We start from the raw sequence: 11,762 nt of genomic DNA on the forward strand, positions 1-11,762 counted from the left end.
CTACTGGTATCAAAGGCCCTGTGACTCAAGTTGGCCCATTCAGACTGAAAGGATGAACTTTCCATGATGAGTGAAGAGGATTTTTTCTCTCTCCTGCCCTCTCTCTCTCTTTCCGTGCCCTCCCCCAACCCACCACCAAGCCCCCTCCTCACAGTGTGAGAGGACAATATTCTGTTCCAGTTGATACTGGTATCCGTTTTTTGACCATGAGGGAAGGCTGCCGAGGACAAAGGCAGCACAGGAGACAGGGAGGACAGATATATATTAGCAGACAAATGGAACTGGAACCCCCACGGATTGCGTCCAGAGCCTGTACAATTTCTAGATTGACTGTTTTGGGAGATAATACATTTCCTTATTAACTAAGCTCATTAGAAACTTTGTTTCTTGCATCCAAAATGTCATATTTGACATAGCTGCAGACAGAATTCTGTCTCAGGTTGACTTATTCACATATACTCCATGAACATTCATTAAGCATCCTTATGTATACATCAGGTCCTACGGTAGATACAAGGATTAGATACGCTGCTGTCCTCACAAGTTTGCAGTCTGGTACAGAAGTCGTGACTTACACACATGAAACGTTTCCTGACAATGAAAAGCAATATATGCTTTTTCAAAGTTTGTTTTGAAATTTACAGTAATACATGTTGTCTACCTCTTCTACTCCTGTTCCTGAGATGCAACCATTCACGAGTAGGTTTATCCTTCTAAAAGCTTCAATGTCTTCCTCCTGAGGCAGCACATGGTAAGAATTAAGCGGTAAAGGAGTTTAGGGAAAGACAAACTTACTCAGGCTGAGGAGATATTAGGAAAGCTTCATGGAAAAGGAGTCATATAAACACTATTGCCCTCAAGCTCAGGTAGCAGAAGCTCTGCTCTGGTCTTTGTAGAGACAAAGAGCATGACACCCCAAAATATGCCATTTTGGCATATTGATGACTTTGAGTTAAGGGCACTTGAGAAACAGCAGGTGCGAGAATGGCGTTCTGATCTTCCTTTCTCTTCCTCAAAGCAAGAGATGAAGCTCTGTGTGAAAGGTACCCTCCCTGCGCAGGAGGAAGGAAGACACTCTTATCCTCAGAGAAGGGGTGTCAAAGCTGAGAGAGAAACAGATACCAAAAAACAACAACAAAAAAAAACAACAACAACAACAACAAAAAACGAAAACACTTATCAAACTAACCTTTATCTGCCTAGTGACTTTTCCGCAATTAACTGTTCTACCCCAAACCTCTTTGTCTTGTCATGTTTTCAAACTTTTTTTTCCCTCGTTTCAAGCTTTAATCAAAGCTTGTATACAAGATTACTTTATTCCTGCATCTTCTCAATTGTTTCTTCCTTGTATTTGCCCTTTTCCTTTCCTACTTGGCGAGACTTGGTTTTCCGTTCAAGGATCTTTTTGCGGTCTTTGTCCAGTTTTAGCCTAGGGATAACCACCTTGCTGGGGTGAATGCCTACGGGGACAGTTGTGCCATTAGCCTTTTCCCGCTGCACCCGTTCAATGTAGATTAAGTATTTCTTCCTGTAAACCTGGACTACTTTGCCAATCTGCTGACCTTTATAGTGTCCTCGTACAACCTGAACTTCATCATCCTTTCGGATGGGCATGGATCACATGTTGTACTTCTGTCTCAGCTCTTTGGAAAGAGGGGAAGACATAATCTTCCTGCGAAAGTGGGAAGGTGCATTGAAATGCCTTTTGCGATTCTTGCTTCGGTCGGAAGTCCCAAAGGGACTGAACTTCATTTTGGCAGCTCCCGCTTAGGTGATGGCAGCAAAAGGGAAGCCATGTTTTCAAACTTTACTACTCTTTGTCCAATCCCCTACATAAGCTTTCAGCCCTAATTGCTTCTTTGAGTCTCTATTTTTCTTTTGAGGGCTCCCATGTACAGATAAAAATTACTAAATAAAATATGTATGTTTTTCTGTTATCCATCTGTCTTATGTCAATTTAATTCTTAAGCCTAGCCAGAGACCTGAATAAGAAAGGGAAATTTTGCCTCCCCCAGAGTCCCCACCCAGCCTTTCCTTTGCCATGCCCCTTTCTAGGAAACAAGGAATTCACAAGGCCCTGTGGTTTAAACCACAATCCAGATACCCAGATACCTAGAATTGCCTGCCCACATGGCTCAAAGCCCACTTGCAGGGCCTACATGGGTCTTCCAGGTAATTTTCTGTTTAAAATCAACTGTGCCATATAACATAACAATTAGAGGGGCGATATTTTAATCATATTCATGAGTTCCAGGACAAGAACTCTTAGGTGGGGGGAATTTTTAAATTTTGCCTACCACAAGAATAAAATTCTAAAAATAACCAATATGTGCAGCTGGTATTGAATTCCAAAAGTACAAAAGATGGCACAGCAGGGGTCTCCAGCGCTTATCTCTTCTCCCCGTCACCGAGTTTACCTCACTATGGATAGTCACTGTTAGTGGTCCTTCAACCACCACATTACACAAATACATCATGCTTTTTTAACCTTAATACTATATCTTACAAATCATTTTGTAGCTGTATCATAACTTATTAGCTATCCATGAGTATTTAGGTTATTTAGAATATTTTTCTTTTACAAAAAAAAAAAAAAATGCTGCAATTAAAACCCTTTTAGAGCCAGTCTGTGCATGTCACTGGGGGACCTGGAGATTGATCTGCCTTGACTGCCACCACCAGCACCCATGTACCCTTTCCAGGGGTCTAGAGACAGGCTCATTCTGCTCATGCCACCACCTGTGCCTACAATCTGGAGGCCTGGGGTTAGTCCGACCCTATCCACCACCACCAGCACATGCATGCACTGTCCAGAGACATAAGGATGGACACACCCCAACTGCCACCAGTACCTCCATGTGCTGGAGACCAGTACACCAAGCCTACCACTGCCACTGCTGACATATGCATGTACTGTATGAGGGTTCAAGGGTTGTCCTCCACCAAAACTGTCACCACCCAATAGGTGGCTCATGCCTGTAATCCCAGCCCTTTGAAAGGCCAAGGTGGGGGGATCACTTGTGGTCAGGAGTTCAAGACCAGCCTGGCCAACATGGTGAAACACTGCCTTTACTAAAAATACAAAAATTAGCTAGGTGTGGGTGTGTACATCTCTAATCCCAGCTACTAGGGAGGCTGAGGCATGAGAATCACTTACTGGGACAGAGGTTGCAGTGAATTTCTAGATTGCACCACTGCACTCCAGCCTGGGCAAGAGAGCAAGACTCTGTCTCAAAAAAAAAACAAACAAACAAACAAGACCCAACTACATGCTGCCTACAAGAAACTCATTTCACTTGTAAGGACACACATAGACTGAAGGGATGGAACAAATATTCCACACAATGGAAACCAAAAAACACACAGGAGGAGCTACACTTTTATTAGAAAATAAAAGGTTGGGTGCAGTGGCTCATGCCAGTAATTTAGGAGGCCAAGGTAGGAGGCCTGCTTGAGCTCAGGAGTTTGAGACCAGCCTGAGCAATACAGGGAAATCCCATCTCTACAAAAAATAAGAAAATTAACTGGGCATGGTGGCACATGCCTGTGGTCCCACCTACTCAGCAGGCTGAGGTGGGAAGATTGCTTGGGTCCAGGAGGTCAAGGCTGCAGTGAGCCATGATCATGCCACTCCACTCTAGCCTGGGAAACATACTGAGACCCTGTTTCAAGAAAGAAAAAAAATAGAGAGAGACTAAGTAAAAATAAAATAAAAAGAAACAAAGAAGGTTATATTATATATATCATTATATAATGATATATATATATATAGGTAGATATTGATGGTATACATATATATATATAGGTATATATATTGGTATATATTGGTATATGAGATATATATATATAATGATATATATTGGTATATAATGATATATATATACATGTATATTTAAAAGATCACATATAATATTATATATATCATTATATATAATGATATGTCATTGTATACAATGATATCATTGTAAATATATATGTACCAACACCAACACATCCAAATATAAATAACAAATATTATTAGTGCTAAAGATAGACTCTAATATAATAATAGTTGAAGAAGTCAATACCTCACTTTCAGCACTGGACAAATCATGATGACAGAAAATTAGCAACAAAAATGGACTTAATTTGCACTAGAGGCTGGGCATGGTGGCTCATGCCTGTAATTACAACACTTTGGGAGGCCAAAGAGGGAGAATCGCTTGAGCCCAGGAATTCAAGACCAACCTGGGCAACACAGGGAGGCCCTGTATCTACAGCAAAATTAGTAGTTTATAAATGGATAATTCATTTTAAGAAGGGACAAGATGGTGTTGAAAATGAAGCCTGCAGCAGCAGACCTTTCACATTAATGTGCAAGGAAAAAAATTCATCTTGTTGTGCGCTATTTGAAGAGGACCAGCAATTAACAGAAGAAATGATAGCCAACACCACAGACATCTCAATTGTTTCAGACTTCAACCAATTCTGACTGAAAAATTAAAATTGAACTAACTTTCACCAGATGGGCACCAAAATCATTAATTTGTAATCAGCAACAAACAAGAGCAAAGCTTTCAATAGAATTTTTTTTTAAGTGGTATCAAGATACTAAAGCATAGCTTCAAAAAATTATAACAAAAGATGGAACATGGCTTTCCCAGTACCATCCTGAAGATAAAGCACAATCAAAGCAGTGGCTACGAAGAGGTAAAAGTGCTCCAGTCAAAGCAAGAGTGGACTGGTCAAGAGCAAAGGTCATGGCAAGTTTTTTTTGTTTTGTTTTGTTTTGTTTTTTGATGCTAAAGGAATTTTGCATGTTGTCTTTCTGGAAGGCCAAAGAATAATAACATCTGTTTATTATGAAAGTGTTTTGAGAAAGTTAGCCAAAGTTTCAGTCAAAAAATGCCCAGTATAGCATCACCAGAGAGTCCTTCTCCACCACAATGCTTCTGCTGATTTCTCCATCAGATAAGAGAACTTTTGTTTCTACGTAAAATCATTAGGCATACACCTTACAGTTCTAATTTGGCTCCTAATTTTTTTGTTTGCTAATCTTAAAAAAAAAAAAAAAAAAACTAAAAGATATCCATTTTTCTTCAGTTAATATTGAAAAAAATACTGCAATGAAATGGTTAAAGTTGCAGGATCCTCACTTCTCTAGGGCTGAACTACATGTCTAATAATGTCACTTACAAAAGTGTTTTGAACTGGATGGAGACTTTTTTTTCTCTCTGTCACCCAGTCTGGAGTGCAGCGGTGTGAGAGCTCACTGCCTCTGCCTCCTGGATTCAAGTGATTCTCCTGCTTCAGCCTTCCGAGTAGCTTGGACCGTAGGCACACACAACCACATCCAGCTACTTTTTGCATTTTTAGTAGAGATGAGGTTTTGCCATGTTGGCCAGGCTGGTCTCATACTCCTGGGCTCAGAGACCTGCCTGCCTCGGTCTCCCAAAGTACTGGAATTATAGGCAAGAGCACCATGCCTGGCCAGGAAGGACTTTATTTTGAGAAATATAATTTATATATTATCTTTTAATTCCATTTTTTTCACAAACTTTTTGAGGTTTCCTATTGTATTATTAGGCCACAAAAAAAGTCAAAAAAAATTTAAAAATTGAAATCATACCTAATGTTTTCTCAGACCACAACAGAATAAAACTAGAAATTAGTAACAAGAGGAACTTGGGAAACTATACAAACACATGGAAATTAAGCAACATGCTCTTAAATTTTTAAAAAATTATTGCAATAAATGAAAATGGAAATGCAAAATACCAAAACCTATGGGATATATCAAAAGCAGTGCTAAGAGGGAAGTTGTATAGTAATAAAAGCCTACATCAAAAAAGTAGGAAAGGACCAGGTGCAGTGGCTCACACCTGTAATCTTAGCAGTTGGAGAGGCTGAGGCAGGTGAATCACTTGACGTCAGGAGTTCGAGACCAGCCTGGCAAACATGGTGAAACTGTCTCTACCAAAAAATACTCCCCCCCAAAAAAAAATCCCTAGCCAAGTGTTGCGGCACGCACCTATAATCCCAGCTACTTGGGAGGCTGAGGCTTGAGAATCAGCTGAACCCGAGCAAGCAGAGGATGCAGTGAGCTGAGATCGCACCACTGCACTCCAGCCTGGATGATGGAGTGAGACCTTGTCTCCAAAAAAACAGTAGAAAGATTTCAAATCTGCTGTCTCATTATCAAACTCATCAGCCTCTCTGGAAGTGCAGAAGGACAATCCACTGGCCATGGCAGCTGCTGTTAAATCCTTCTACAGTGTTTGTAACAGGACTGGCCAATCTCTGACTGTACACTCACTGGTACAGAGAGCTCACCACATGCTGACACCAATTCCATTGTTGGATGGAACTGTTGGGAATTCTGCTTCACAATAAGCTGAGACAATTGTAACCTTTGGATTCACAAAAGTGTGAGTTCTTAGTTTGAAAGTAAGTATCTGAAGAGATCTATAAACTATATACCACTTTCTCTAAATGCTGCATTTCTATGACCTTTTCCTTTTCAGAAATCGTTAGAAAAGACATATTCCCTAAGTAACATTCGAATGATTTGCAGTGCAAAAAAATAATTTGAGCCGGGCGCGGTGGCTCAAGCCTGTAATCCCAGCACTTTGGGAGGCCGAGGCGGGTGGATCACGAGGTCGAGAGATCGAGACCATCCTGGTCAACATGGTGAAACCCCGTCTCTACTAAAAATAAAAAAAAAAAAATTAGCTGGGCATGGTGGCACGTGCCTGTAATCCCAGCTACTCAGGAGGCTGAGGCAGGAGAATTGCCTGAACCCGGGAGGCGGAGGTTGCGGTGAGCCGAGATCGCGCCATTGCACTCCAGCCTGGGTAACAAGAGCGAAACTCCGTCTCAAAAAAAAAAAAAAAAAAAAAAAAAAAAAAATAATTTGAGCCTTTTCTATTATCAGAAGGCATTTGGTATCTAAAAGGACATCACTGATGTGGGGCCCTCTAACTAGTTTTAACGGCAAAGTGATTATCTGTAAAAATGTACTGAGCCTTCTAACATAATTAAGGATCCCTTATCCTCAAGACAGCTTCTAACTTTAGCCTTTAAAAATTTTCTTCCATTTGAACCAGAAAGAATTTCATAAATGCAACAGTGTCTTTTAAAAAATATAGTACAAGGCCAGGCACAGTGGCTCAGGCCTGTAATCCCAGCAATTTGGGAGGCCGAGACAGATGGATTGCTTGAGGCCAGGAATTCCAGACCAGCCTGGCCAATATGGTGGAACCCTGTCTCTACTAAAAATACAAAAATTAGCTGGCATGGTGGCACATGCCTATACTCCCAGCTACTTGAGAGATTGAGGCAGGAGTATTACTTGAACCTGGGAGGTGGAGGTTTCAGTGAGCCCAGATCGTGCCACTGCACTCCAATATGGGCAACCGTGAGCCCTGTCTCAAAAAAAAAAAAAAAAAAAAAAAACAACCAGTAGTACAGGATCAATTTAATCACTGATTCCTCACCAGATTACTTCATTGTTGGGATTCTTTCAGAAAACAAAGTGAACAGTTAAATGAAGCAAGAATACTGTGAGATTTTTGAAGTAAATAAAAGCTAACAATTATTGAATGCCTACTATGTGTCAAGCACTGTGTGCACATTTAAGACTCTAATCTTCACAGTTCTGCCAGATTGGTCTCACTTAGTTTTACAATTTTTTAAAAATTGTTTTAAGAGTTTAAATGACTTGCTTAAAACCATGTTAACACAAGACTGGAATTCAATGAAAGATCTGAGTTAAACACCCATATGCCCTTGACCCTAGACCTCTCATTTAGGTAACTGTACACATGTGGAAAGATGAATGAATCAGGATTTGTTATCTGTGACAGGTCAAAACAGTAGTGACTTCAGAAACGTACTTTTCTTCTCTCCAGTGCGGAGGTACAGCTGCGGGGCTCCTAGAGTCCCTCTGAGGTGTCAAGGGTAGAAGCTCCTATGCTTGCGTTGTTCTGCCCTCTGTGGCTTCATGATCCTAGTTAGGGGCCAGAGGTCCAGCCATTACCTCTTCATTTTAGCTGGCAGAAGGAAGGAATAAGGACATGTCCCAAACATTGCTCCGGTCACTGGTCAGATCTGATTGCAGGGGAGGCTGGGAAAGTAATCCTTATATGCTGGGTGGCCTTGCACTTACTTGAAAATCAGAGTTCTAAAAAGGAGAATGAGAGAGGACCCAAGATGGCTGACTAGGAACAGCTAAGGACTGCAGCTCCCAGTAAAAGCACAGAGGGCGAGTGGACATCGCATTTCCAGACAGATTTTTATTGCCCACAGACCAGGAGATTCCCAGGCAGAGGAGCCCCACGGGTTGCCAGCGCAGCTGTTTTGGCCAGTGCAACCAGTGCAGCTACTTTGCCGGCGCTACAGTGGTTCTCCTTACAAAATACGCTGGTCCGGGTGCCCTTTTAGCTGGCAATTGGAGACCCGGGAAGGCAGATCGCCCATTCATCTGATTTAAAAAGGAACTGAAAGAGGGAGCCAGGCCAGGAGATTCCTGGGCAAAAAAAAACTGCCACGCATCTCAGCACTGCTGTTACAGCTGGTGCAGTGAGTCTCCGCACAGGAAATCACACAGATCCCAGTGCCTTTTCAACAGACGACTGGAACACCTGGGAGAGAGTCAACTGTTCAACTAAAAACAAACAAACAAACAAAAAAAAAAACAACTCTGAGTCAGGGAGTCAGCTGATCAGGCTCGGCTGTACCGACCCTGACAAAACAAAAAAACAAAACAGCAATTGAAAACGCTCTGGGTTGAGAGTTTCACAGCAAGCGCAGCTGAACCTGGGATGGTCCAGCTCTGTGGGGGAGGGGCATACGCCATTACCGAGACACTCCACCACTACAGAGGTAGTCCACCATCGCTGAGGCAGCCCACCATTGCCAAGGCAACCCACCATTGCCAAGGCAACCTGCCATTAGAGAGAGGGTCCGCCATTACAGAGGTGGGCCACCATTGCCGAGGCAGTTCTAACTACACCCATATAAACAGGACTGCAGGGAAGTTCACAGGGCAGCTGGGTGGAGCCCACAGCAGCTCAGCAAAGCCTCTGCAGGCAGACAGTGACTAGGTTGCCTCCTCGCTAGGCAGGGCAGCCCTGAAAAAAAAAAAGGCAGCAGCACAACAGAAACTCATAAAGCCCTAAATCCCTGGGACAGAGCACTTGGGGAAAAAAAAAAAAATGAATTTATGAGTTCTGCTCCAGCAGACCTAAAAGTGCCTGCCCAGCAACTCTGAATGAAAAATGGAGTTCACAGCTCAGCATTTGAGCTCCAATAAAGGACAGACCGTCTCCTCAAGCAGCTCCCTGACCCCTGTATGTCCAAAGAGGCACCTCATAAAGGAGAGAACAGACTGACATTTGGCAGGTATCCTTCTGGGACAAAGGTAGCAGAAGAAGAAACTGGTAGTAACCCTTACTGTTCTGTAGGTGATGCAGGTGATCCCCAGGCAAGCACGGCCTGGAGTGGACCTCAGCAGTCCTACAGCAGAGGGGCCAGACTGTTAGAAGAAAAACTAAGAAACAGAAATAACTTCATCATCCACAAACTGGAAGTTCACCCAGAGAACCAATCTGAAAGTCAGCAACTACAAAGACAACAGGTGGACAAATCCACAAAGATGGAAAGAAACCAGCCTAAAAAGGATGTAGACATCAAAAACCAGAACACCTCTCCTCCTACAAGGGATCACAACTCCTCACCAGCAAGGGAACAAGGCTGGATGGAGAATGAGTGTGATGAAATGACAGAATCAGACTTCAGAAGGTGGGTAATAAGAAACTTCTCTGAGCTAAAAGAACATGTTCTAATCCAATGCAAAGAAACTAAGAATCCTGAAAAAAGATTTGACGAAATGCTAACGAGAATGGACAACATAGAGAGGAATATAAGTGAATTGATGGAGCTGAAAAACACAACACGAGAACTTCGCGAAGCATGCACAAGTTTCAACAGCCGAATTGACCAAGCAGAAGACAGGATATCAGAGGTCGAAGATCAACTCAATGAAATAAAATGAGAAGGCAAGAATAGAGAAAAAAGGGCAAAAAGGAATGAACAAAGTCTCCAAGAAATGTGGGACTATGTGAAAAGAACTAATCTACATTTGATAGGTGTACCTGAATGTGATGAAGAGAATGAATCCAAGCTGGAAAATACTCTTCAGGATACTATCCAGGAAAACTTCCCCAACCTAGCAAGGCAGACCAATATTCAAGTCCAGGAAATACAGAGAACACCACAAAGATATTCCTCAAGAAGAGCAACCCCAAGGCACATAATCGTCAGATTCATCAGGGTTGAAATGAAGGAGAAAATGCTAAGGGCAGCCAGAGAGAAAGGTCAGGTTACCCACAAAGGGAAGCCCATCAGACTCACAGCAGATCTCTCAGCAGAAACCCTACAAGCCAGAAGGGAGTGGGAGCCAATATTCAACATCCTTAAAGAAAAGAACTTTCAACCCAGAACCTCATATCCAGCCAAACTAAGCTTCATAAGTGAAGGAAAAATAAAATCATTTGCGAACAAGCAAGTACTCAGAGATTTCATTACCACCAGGCCTGCTTTACAAAAGCTCCTGAAGGAGGCTCTACACATATAAAGGAACAACCAGTACCAGCCACTCCAAAAACATATCAAATGGTAAAGAGCATCGACACAATCAAGAATCTGCATCAACTAACGCACAAAACAGCCAGCTAGCATCAAAATGGCAGTATCAAATTCACACATAACAATATGTGTGGATGGACTAAATGCCCCAATCAAAAGACACACACTGGCAAATTGGATAAAAAGCCAAAACCCATCAGTGTGCTGTTTCCAGGAAACCCATCTCACATGCAAGGATACAAAGGCTCAAAAAACCCATCTCACATACAAAGGCTCAAAATAAAAGGATGGAGGAAGATTTACCAAGCAAATGGAGAGCAAAAAAAAAAAAAAAAAAAAAAGCAGGAGTTGCAATTCTCACCTCTGATAAAATAGACTTTAAAGCAACAAAGATCAAAAGAGACAAAGAAGGACATTACATAATGGTAAAAGGATCAATGCAACAAGAAGAGCTAACGATCCTAAATATATACGCACCCAATACAGGAGCACCCAGATACATAAGGCAAGCTCTTAATGACTTACAAAGAGACTTAGACTCCCACACAATTATAGTGGGAGATTTTAACACCCCATTGTCAATATTAGACAGATCAACAAGACAGAAAATTAACAAGGATATCCAGGACTTGAACTCAGACCTGGAACAAGCAAACCTTAGACATTTACAGAACTCGCCACCCCAAATCCACAGAATATACATTCTTCTCAGCACCACATCACACCTACTCTAAAACTAACCATATAATTGGAAGTAAATCACTCCTCAGCAAATGCAAAAGAACAGAAATCAAAACAAACAGTCTCTCAGACCACAGTGCATCCAGTTAGAACTCAGAATGCAGAAACTAATTCAGAATCACACAACTTCATGGAAACTGAACAACTGGCTCTTGAACGTTGACTGGATAAACAATGAAATGAAGGCAGATAAAGATGTTCTTCGAAAGCAACGACAACAAAGACACATCGATGATAGACTGAACAGGGAAAATGTGGCACATATACACCATGGAATATTATGCAGCCATCAAAAACGATGAGTTCCTGTCCTTTGTAGGGACATGGATGAACCTGGAAACCATCATTGTCAGCAAACTGACACAAGAGCAGAAAATCAAACACCGCATGTTCTC

General features: G+C 41.9%; 1 pseudogene; it reads right to left on the reverse strand.

Annotated features, from left to right (window-relative positions):
* Positions 1-203: 203 nt before the first annotated feature.
* LOC141583526 (large ribosomal subunit protein uL24 pseudogene) lies at positions 204-2,772 on the reverse strand (annotated as a pseudogene).
* Positions 2,773-11,762: the final 8,990 nt, after the last annotated feature.

The sequence above is a fragment of the Saimiri boliviensis genome, chromosome 1 (assembly GCF_048565385.1).
Source record: "Saimiri boliviensis isolate mSaiBol1 chromosome 1, mSaiBol1.pri, whole genome shotgun sequence".
Lineage (NCBI taxonomy): Eukaryota > Metazoa > Chordata > Mammalia > Primates > Cebidae > Saimiri > Saimiri boliviensis.